The 10136-nt window shown below is 42.4% G+C and overlaps 1 non-coding gene across 1 annotated transcript; it reads left to right on the forward strand.

Moving 5' to 3' along the window:
* The first annotated feature begins 9525 nt into the window (after positions 1–9525).
* Positions 9526–9619, forward strand: TRNAY-GUA (transfer RNA tyrosine (anticodon GUA)). The gene is made up of 2 exons: positions 9526–9562; positions 9584–9619. It is a non-coding gene; the product is annotated as a tRNA-Tyr (tRNA).
* Positions 9620–10136: the final 517 nt, after the last annotated feature.

A 10136-nucleotide genomic window follows, 5' to 3' on the forward strand; every position in this document is an offset into this window, starting at 1 on the left:
GCTTGCTAATAACATCTATTACAGCCTGGCTGATCCTCATTTAACATACAAGATTCCTACTTGAAGGATGATGCATTGATGACCAGATGTTAATCTTTGTTATTAATGTAATTCTACACCAAATAGTTTCTATTGAATTAGCATTAAAAGTACATTGGAACCCATGATAAGATATATTTAAGGTATTTTAGTGGGGCATGGAAATTTTACTAGATAGCTTCCCTCCCCCCCCGCCCCCCGCTTGATGCTAAGGTAGCACCTATCAATCACTAGTGGAGCACCTGTGTTTAAGATAGTTTCGACTTAAATTGTGTATTGCCTTAAAAGTGAATTATTTGCATGGCTTCTTGAAAGAGACTGGCAAGGGTACAGCTCTTTATCTTTGATTGGTTTTTAATCTCCCTGGTACAATTCCCCAAAAAGAAGAATACTCTTTTTGGTGTGGTTGTTAAATGCCCCCAAACTAGACAGGGAGCTACACCCACAAATTGCTTACTGCATAGTGCTGCAACTAGGTGATGAGCATTAAGTGGTCACATACCTGGATGGTTGAATTTTATTAATCAGGTTTCAGTTTCATTGAATGGAACAAAATTCTACTATGCTCCAGCAGAGCAAGGATGCCAATCACAGTTGGACAGCCGAGTTCTGCTCAGTGAATAAGGTGAAATAGTCCAACTCCAGTGTTTTGCATGTCTGATGTCTGACCAGCACATACCCAGGGAAACAATGTAAGCTGCTATCTATGCTAGGGGGTCAGTGGTCCTTGCCTGTGCTTCACAATACAGCTGTGCCCTTGACAAAAGGCATAAAACTAAGCATGTGGCTGTAATGGCTATCCTTACATTTCTGAACCCAGGGTTTCAACTAGGGATGTGCAAAAAAAAAAAAAAAATCGGTATTACATGGATTTGGAAGTATACGGGGAAAAAAAATTCGGAATCCCCGTATACTCCTGAATACCGCATTCGGAATAGCCGCATATACGGTAGATGCACGGCTATTTCCGAATATACGGCCCTATTATACCCTATGGGCCATTGAAATCAATGGCAAATAGCGTACATTTGAAGCCACCTGGAGGGGAGGGGGTTTGAGGGAGAGCCCCCAAATTTGCAGGGGACCTGCAGGGGACTCTCCCCTCCAACTCCCCCAAGTCCCAAAAAGATTGGGCCAGGGGATCTCATTCCAGGGGCACCCAAAGAGGGTGCCCCTATTCCATCATTATACCCTATGGGCCATTGAAATCAATGGCAACATAGGGCATAATTAGAGGCTACTGGGGGGCAGGGGGTTTGAGGGAGAGCCCCAAAAACTGCAGGGAACCCGCAGGGGACTCTCCCCTACAAAACCCCCAAGTCCCAAAAAGATTGGGCCAAGGGGTCCCCAAAAGGCCCATTGCCAACAATGATGGGGAAAGCCCAATTAGCCACTTCCTCACTGTAATTGTCGTGGGAAAAGTGGCTCTGGGGAGTAGGGGATTTTGAGGAGAGCCCCCCAAACTGCTGTGCAGCTTCAGGGCACTGTCCCACACAAAACCCACAAGGCCAAAAAAAAATTGGACCAGGGGGTCCAATTCTGGGGCACCCAAAGCCAAACCTAACTTCACACCAGAGAATCTCTATAGGACCCAAATGCACTACATCCCTCTATCTACTCTATGAACCCTGCAGGCCTGGAACCAATATAAACTCAGTTGCCAGCATCACTGCCACAGAAAACACAATCGGCTCAAGGTCTGCTCTGCAGACCTGGCTGCAGCAAACCCAGATGCCAGCTCTCCAGCCCTGCCCCAAACAACACGGGGAGAGCTGGCCAACCACAACAAGCCTGCTGGTTCTGGGTCTCTCACCCAGGTGCCAGCTTCCCTGCCACAGAACATGCAATCTACAGATGCCAGCTCTCCAGCCCTGCCCCAAACAACACGGGAGAGCTAGCCAACCACAACAAGCCTGCTGGTTCTGGGTCTCTCACCCAGGTGCCAGCTTCCCTGCCACAGAGCACACAATCTACTCTATAAAAACAAGAAACTGACCCAGCCCACACAGCCCACACACACCCTCGCCAACCCCCACACCAACCAAATCAAACAGTTAACAAATAAAACAGTAAACAAATCAAACAGTACTTTTAAAACAGTAAAAAAATTAACTTTTAACAATACAGGAGCTTAGGAAATTAGACCAAACAGCACCCCCCCAAGAACCAGAAGAGAAGAGTAACAGCAGCACAACACAGCAGCAACAAATCAAACACTGAATACTTTTAAAACAGTAAAAAACTCAACTTTTAACAATACAGGAACTTTGCCAACCCCCTCCCCCGCCAAAAAAACCTTCACCCTAACCCCAAGAAATCCAAGCCACCCAAATCAGGAGAAGTAAAAGGACACTGCACTTTTAAAAGTCCTCTCACTAAATTAAGATATGGGCAAATTAGCAAAAAACCCCCCCACCCCAGGCCCCCACCCCCAGCAGAACCTAACCCCAACCCCAAATAGGTTACCCACCCAGTACTCACCCACCCAAATCTGGATAAGTAAAGGGACTCTAGTCCTTTTACCAACAAAAACTAAAACGAGAAGAACCCCCAAACTGTCTTACCTTGTCTTCTCTACTCCTGGGAAGTCTGGTAAGGCTGAGTGAGAGAGCAGCAGGCAGCAGCTGAAGCCAAGGGCCAGCCAGCAGCAGCACAATCTCTCACACCAACACAGCAGCAATGGAGGAGTCCAGCCAGGAAGACTCCTTAGAAAGGTTCTCTGGCCCTACAGAGAGCAATTTCAAAAAATAGCACTGCTCTCTGATTGGCCAGACAACAGTGCTTACTTGGATACCCAAGTAAGCAAAAGATCAAAATAACAACAATGTAGCTGATGGCTGGGCCATCAGCTACACACAATAGCCCTGCAAAGCATGCATTTGCAATGCATTTTGCAAATGCATGCTTTGGATTGGCTGCTGGGGCTCCTCTTCCCCCCTCCCCCCCTCCCTGATCCCAGGGAGGCTATGGGAGAGGCGGGAAGAGGCTACTAAAGGCGGGAAAGTAGGCAAGCAGCTCCCCTGAGGCTGCAGAAGCTACTTTCCCGCCTTTTCCATTGACAGCCGTATACTTCCGAATAGCTATTCGGCAGTATACAGCGAGACGTATTCGGCTGCCGCATAATAGGCGGCAATGGGAATCGGCTACAGCGGTTCGGCCAAACTGAATGCACATCCCTAGTTTCAACCACTGCCGGCATGTGATAATAGGTTTCCCCCATGATTATCCCAGCCAGATAGTAGCATTAGAATCTTTACATCTGGTCCTTTGAGCCATATTTTAATAAGCTGGTTTGAAAATGGGATATAAAACAATATCTTGGTGCATTGGTTTATACATCAGGAGACCAAGTAATCTGTGGTTCAAACTCCTGTTCTATAAATATGCATATGCAACGTGTATGTATGTATAAATATGCATGTGCATAAAATATACGCTTATACAAACTTGTTCAGTTCCATTTGCAAGGTGTAAGAAGTTCATTTCAAGTTTTTATTTCCTCACCATGTACATTCTATCAAGTTCTTATAGTTTAGTGATTAAATAAGAACTAGTAATCTTCATACTTCCTTCAGCTGACCATACTGGAAACTCCATCCTATTTTTGGAGCCAGTAATTCATGAGTCTGCATGAAATGTTCAAAAATAGAAATGGCCATAATTTATGAGTTACAAGATCCATTTGAGTATTTCTATTCCCCTACAAGGATTAGCTATAAAGTTTATTGCAAGTTGGGCTATAACTTTTAAATAAATGTGAGCCAGAAATACCTTTACAAAAATGCACCATTTTATATTTAAAATGTTTTAAACTTTGGCTCTAAGCTAGGCCTTTTAATATGAGCTTGCTGTGTTGATTTATATGATTAATCTTTATCTGTAACAAACAACCTAGAAATAGTTGCTATATGGATTACTCAAGAGTCAGAAATATTGCAACAAGCTGAAACACTGCTGGTTCAGAAAATTTAACTAATTATAATTATTACTAATACATGCTAATATTACTTGTGCTTTAAGAACAGCTTGAATGGTTTGATATTTTATTACTTTTCAATTTCACTGTGAATTTTATTCCATGTAATAGTCTATTGGAAAGTATGTGTCACAAAACTATTACTGTCAGTTTTTTAGGTTCTGCACTGATAATCCCCACCATGAGAACCAGCAAGTCTGGAATAAATGGAACATTCACTGATGTGTCTAGAAAGCAGGCTGGAGATCCCCTTGGGTGCCAAGAGTGGAACTAAGTTAATTGGGAAGTCCCGATGGTTGTATTTCACGGGGTATGCCTGCACTAATATTTGATTTTTAAGGGCATCTTGGCTCTGTAAGAAGACAACATAGTTCTCCAATAAAGTAAAATATAGTTAAAACTGTGTGTCTCATTTCCAACATATATTTTGTTTTTGTTATTGATTGACCTGTAGATGGTAATGGGAATGACTGGACAGAGTAATAGCATCATAATGTATGTGTTGCATTGTGAAATGTATGTATTGCATTGTGCAAATAAGGCCTAAATACCTGTAAGGGCAATCAAGTCAATTTCCATTTCTCAGATTGAGTTCTTAAAGTGCTGCATTTCTTTACTGCTTTAATTTAAATGTCTGCTTCAGCTAAACGTTCAGAATGGTCACATTCTCAATCCTATAAATGAATATCAGTGACTGAGCCAATGAGAAAAATTGCTGAGGCAAAACATATAAAAGCCATCGTTAAGAGCCATTTAATAGATTTGTTAACAAGTTAATAATGAGGCTTCCTGAATTTCTCAGACATGGTTTTGGAAGGGTATAACACTAGGATTGTACCATTAGTCAGATTCCCAGGAATATGAAATGCACCAAAATCTTTTCGTCTAGTGCTTTCTGCTGTAGAGGAAGGATCCAAGTTTACAAAAGCCACTGTTCAACTGTTGAATAGATGGTTCTTAGACCAGAGAGCAAGAAAAGAAACAGTGGGGAGAAGAAAACAGTTACATCCTTCATGACTTATTCTAAGGATCGGTTATTGCTAGTAGTGGTGGTAGCCAAAAGTTTATTTCAAAACAACAATTACTGTTTACTTTTGATAATATTAATGCTGTAAGGCAGCTAAAAATGTGCCAGCATGGTATAGTGGTTAGAATGGACTAGGATCTGGGAGACCTAGTTGTGATTCCCCACTCTGCCATGGAAGTTTTCTGGGTGACCTTGTGCCAGCCATACACTTTCAGCATAACCTACCTGCCAGGGTTTTTGAGAGAATTAAATGGAGAAGAAAAGATTGATGTAAACTGCTTTGGATCTGGGAAGAAAAATGGACTATGAATGAATTAAAGAAATATAAATGGGGTTCCTGATACCGCTCCATGGGAGAAATGATGATCATACATACTACTGACATGTAGTAACATAAGTGGCCTTTAATGTGGCGAAGTCAAGGCCACTTTTGCTTTCCTTCTAATATACACATATGCCTTTACACTGCAGATTTTAGTCTTTTATCTCGTGTACTTTTAAAAAGCATTGAATAGGATACACTATTTCCTGTGGAAATATGTAAACGGCAATTATATCTGAGCAGTTATAAAATTTAGAAATTTTAATTATGAAAACTGAAAGAGAAGGTCATGAAGCAGGCTTTCCTTGTTGCAGTTGTCCTCCATCTACTATCCCAGGAGAACAATGACTTACAATTTTCACCTTCAGGACTAGTTCTGAATGTAGAATGGATTTGATGAGCAGTGATATTGGTGTCTGGCCACTGGATGAACTCATCATTTCAGTGGACAGATATTCTGCTGCAGTAATTAGCAACTGATGGCTTTATCCTGGTGACCAATGAGAGCCATCATACCCAAGAGGGATTAAGGAAAAGATTCACTATGGTTAGCAAAGATGTGCTTGAAGCATCAAGTTTTGATTATTTGGAGCTAGTTTAAGTAGGATAGTAAGATCTTTCAATTTTTTAAAGTTAAGGTTCACAATATCTGATAATTAGGTACAAATCTGATTATATGCCAATACAGATAGTGTAAACACACAAAACTTAACAGACCTTATTTTTAACATAGCCCTGCAAGCTCTTGGAGGATTGGCTACATCAGGGGGGTGTAGCCTAATATGCAAAAAAAAAAAGCCCTGAGAAAGTGCGGGGTGGGGGTTAAGTGTCTGCTGGGCACTCCATTATACTCTATGGAGACTGGTTCTCACAAGGTATAATGGAGAATCGATCTGTGGGTATCTGGGGCTCTGGGGGGGGGCAAGCTTTTTTTTAGGTAGATGCACCACATTTTCAGTATAGCATCTGGTGCCTCTCCTCAAAAAGACTACTAAGTTTCTAAAAGTTTGAATCAGGGAGTCCAATTCTATGAGCCCCTGAAGAAAGTGCCCTCATCTTCCATTATTTCCAGTGAAGGGAAGGAGTTTAAAAGGCATACAGTCCCTTTAAATGTGATGGACAGAACTCCCTTCAGAGTTCAATCATGCTTGTTACAACCTGGCTCCATCCCAAAGTCCCCAGACCTGGCAACCTTATGCTGTAATGGTGTCTTGCATGTGGTTCATGCCCCAAATCTGAACAAAGTTGGTGTCCAGTGGCACTTTTAAGACCAACAAAGCTTTATTCAGGATGTGGGCTTTCATGTGCATGCATCTTTCCTCAGATAGAATGGAATGGAAACAGAAACAATCTTACATATAGAAGGTGGGCAGTAAATTAGTATACAGAATAATGAAGACATTTTTAACAGATTAAAAGAATAATAAGCTTAGTTATATGGCTATCGCCTATTAAGGTTCAACTAGGGGGAAACAACATCACAAAGACATAAATAAGTCAGAACTGGAGATTGATATTTGATTTCCTAGCTCAAAGGTGGCACAGAAGAACAGTTGTGTAGTTCTGTAGGCAGCAAGAGACCAAGAGGATTTGGGTCCCGCCTCAGCTGATGTCAACTGCTGATCTTTTCCTCTCTTTTTAATAAATGAATTAAATTCCTCAATGAATTGGCCATAGATGCGTGTTTGCAATTATAGCTTTAAATGACCACTGGTTTCCATTTCCCCCTCAAGGCCTGTGTAGGAGGGGCCTCACTTTGGTTTGGCTGTAGTATGTGCTAGTGTTCGCTTACTGTTGGAGGCAATGAAGTGGACCTTTTGTTGAGTGTGATAGGGCCTCCTGTGTTTCAGTTACAGGGCAGGACTTAAAGGGTGAGCTGAAGCAGGAGAGGTACGCTCACCACTACTCACCACACCTCAGAGAATACCATGCTACTTATAGGATCCAATGCTTAGTAGCAATATTTGCCAGTTATTTACATATGTAACATCCGTTCATAAGAATATATTTTCTACAAAAATTGTTAGCAACAAGAACCTGAAAGAGATGAGTCCTATGACGCAGAGTGGTAAAGCTGCAGTACTGCAGTCCTAAACTCTGCTCACAACCTGAGTTTGATCCTGGCGGTAGCTGGCTCCAGATTGACTCAACCTTCCATCCTTCCGAGGTCAGTAAAAATGAGTACCCAGCTTGCTGGGGAGAAAGTGTAGATGACTGGGGAAAGCAATGGCAAACCACCCTGTAAAAAGTCTGCCATGAAAGCGTTGTGAAAGCAACGTCACCCCAGAGTCGGCAACAGCTGGTGCTTGCACAGGGGACTACCTTTTTAACTGAAAGAGAGGGAAGATGAAAGAATTATAACAGAATCACAGAGTTGGAAGGTATCTCCAGGGCCATCTAGTCCAATCCCCTTCACAATACAATAATAACGTCCAAAAAGGAATCATATTTCCATAATAAAAACAGTTCTTGTGATTTTAAAATGCTTTTATTAATACTTTGCTGAAAATGCTTGCTATTTAAATCCCACTCACACATTACAGTGAACACATGTGCAGCCTACCTATACATGCACACAGCTGTTTGTAATAAACAGCCAATTTGTGTCCACTTTACAAAGAAAACTGGAGACTGGTACCTGGTTGTAGATGAGGTTTCAATAACATGTTCATCTGTATGTGCACTGAATGTAACTTGAGAATTATGCAATATACATAAAGAAATATCAAATGCACGCTGTACATGGATTGTATATATACAATCATTGTAACTTGTGGGCAGGGCTATGCTTAACGTTAATTGTCATGTGGTTTGGCATTGTTTGGCAAAGAATTCACAGAAAAGGGATAGGTTTCTATCCCATCACAGATTTGTATTAACGGGGTTTTTTTTAGCTTTGTGCAGTAACTGCTGTTCTGCTGAACTTCTGTAATCTTATCTAAATAGCTAGGGAGCAAAAAAGGCTAAGGCTTGAAGTATAGCTCTTCCTCTGGGTTCTATTGTAACTGCTTTACGTTAAGGTTGCCAGCTCTGGGTTGAGGAATGTATGGAGACTTGAAGTTGGAGCTGGCCAGGAAGAATGGGTTTTGGCGAAAGGAGAAACGTCCGCCGGTTTGAATGCCATGGATTATGCCCTTCAAAGTATCATTTTCTTCAGGGGAACCCTACAGTTTGGAGATCAGTAGTAATTCCAGGAGGTCTCCAGCTCCCTCCTGGAGGCTGGCAAACCTGCCCTGCAGCACTGCATTTCCCCTACTCTTTTGTCCCTTCCTCCTTCGTGTTCTTGTTGGTGTGTAAGTAAAATGAGTAAGACGATGTATTAATAGCCTAATTCTAACTGCTAAAGTCTGCAAGCTTGCCAGTTAAACAGAATTCTAAATCAGTCATACTGGAAGATTACAATGAGATACAATTAAGATGCCTACATGTAAAATGGCTAGCATTTCAAACACAGAAAAGTGGATCAGAACAATGTTGCGGGGGCGGGCGGGGGGACAACAGTATTCAACCCCTGCGGCTCACACGTATACTTTCTTTAAGCCCGTGCAAACTTCGTTGGTTACAATGAAAGTCGATAGTAGTGGATTTAAGATGGGCACTGTAACTATTTGTTTCTATGGCGTAACTTTCCAATGAGCTGTGCTGGCACTTGGCATAAAGCGTTTTTGTCCCTATGTGTGAGATTAAGAATTTAAAAAACCCGGGAAATTCCTATACTGCTAGAGAAAGAACATTTTCTGTCAAGGATATGATGCATTTTCCTTGTGTTCAATATCGCCTTTAACATCAACTGAAGGGTGAGCTGCTTACTCGAGTAACAAGATTGAAATGCTACGTACATTTGATTTGACGTAAACTGCGTTGATCTCATCGAGATATAGTTCTGAACGAAAACACACGGTTTAAGGTCCGGACTGATTGCTCCATATTTTCAGGTGGTATAACACCTCTACATGCCCCAGAAGTTGTTCACCTTTATTTCCAGTAATTGCAATAACGTTCAAGACGTTTGAAAAATGCTGACTTAATGTCGTAGTAGCATATTTAGGAACAGCAACCAGAAGTGAATTTTTTCGCTTCCGAAGCCGTCTGAATTTTTTCGTACCACCGGTTAATGTTGAAAACTCTGAATAGAGGAAATACAAAAATGCCGGCAGAGTTCCTTCGATAGCTCAGCTGGTAGAGCGGAGGACTGTAGAGGTACTACTGCAAAGTGGGAATCCTTAGGTCGCTGGTTCGATTCCGGCTCGAAGGAGACGCAATTTTATTTTATCTTCGTTCATGTTTACCCTTGGCTTTGTTTCCTATTGCCCGGTGGGCCCTTTGTCATAATTTCAGAAAAATTGGCTCATCACTTTAATATAGGCACACTTTCTCCTGAGGGGCTGGGTATGAGAGAAACACGACTTGTATGAAACCGGCAGGCGGAGCGCCTTAAGAATTTAGTCAGAACTTCTCTTTAAACAAAATGAAAAGGCGGAGTACCAGTTGATACAGCTCGAGGAGCACTGCGTTCGTTTAGGGACTTATCTCCCAGACTGAAAAACAGACCCTCGGCCTCCCAACAAAACCTGGAAGGAGGAAAACTCTCTTTCCCAGTATACCTTGCGCTATAGACCGCCCCCTGCTCCGCCTCATCCCCGTTCCCCCCCGCCAACATCCCGCCGCCTTCCTTTCCTTACTGGTCGCTCCCCTTCTCCCCTCGCACCACCCCCCTGCTTGGCCGCGTGCTGTCTGCAGCCGCCAATGGGATGCCAGTCCGCGTGCGCAGA

Source organism: Heteronotia binoei, chromosome 7 (genome assembly GCF_032191835.1).
Source record: "Heteronotia binoei isolate CCM8104 ecotype False Entrance Well chromosome 7, APGP_CSIRO_Hbin_v1, whole genome shotgun sequence".
In the NCBI taxonomy this organism is placed as follows: domain Eukaryota; kingdom Metazoa; phylum Chordata; class Lepidosauria; order Squamata; family Gekkonidae; genus Heteronotia; species Heteronotia binoei.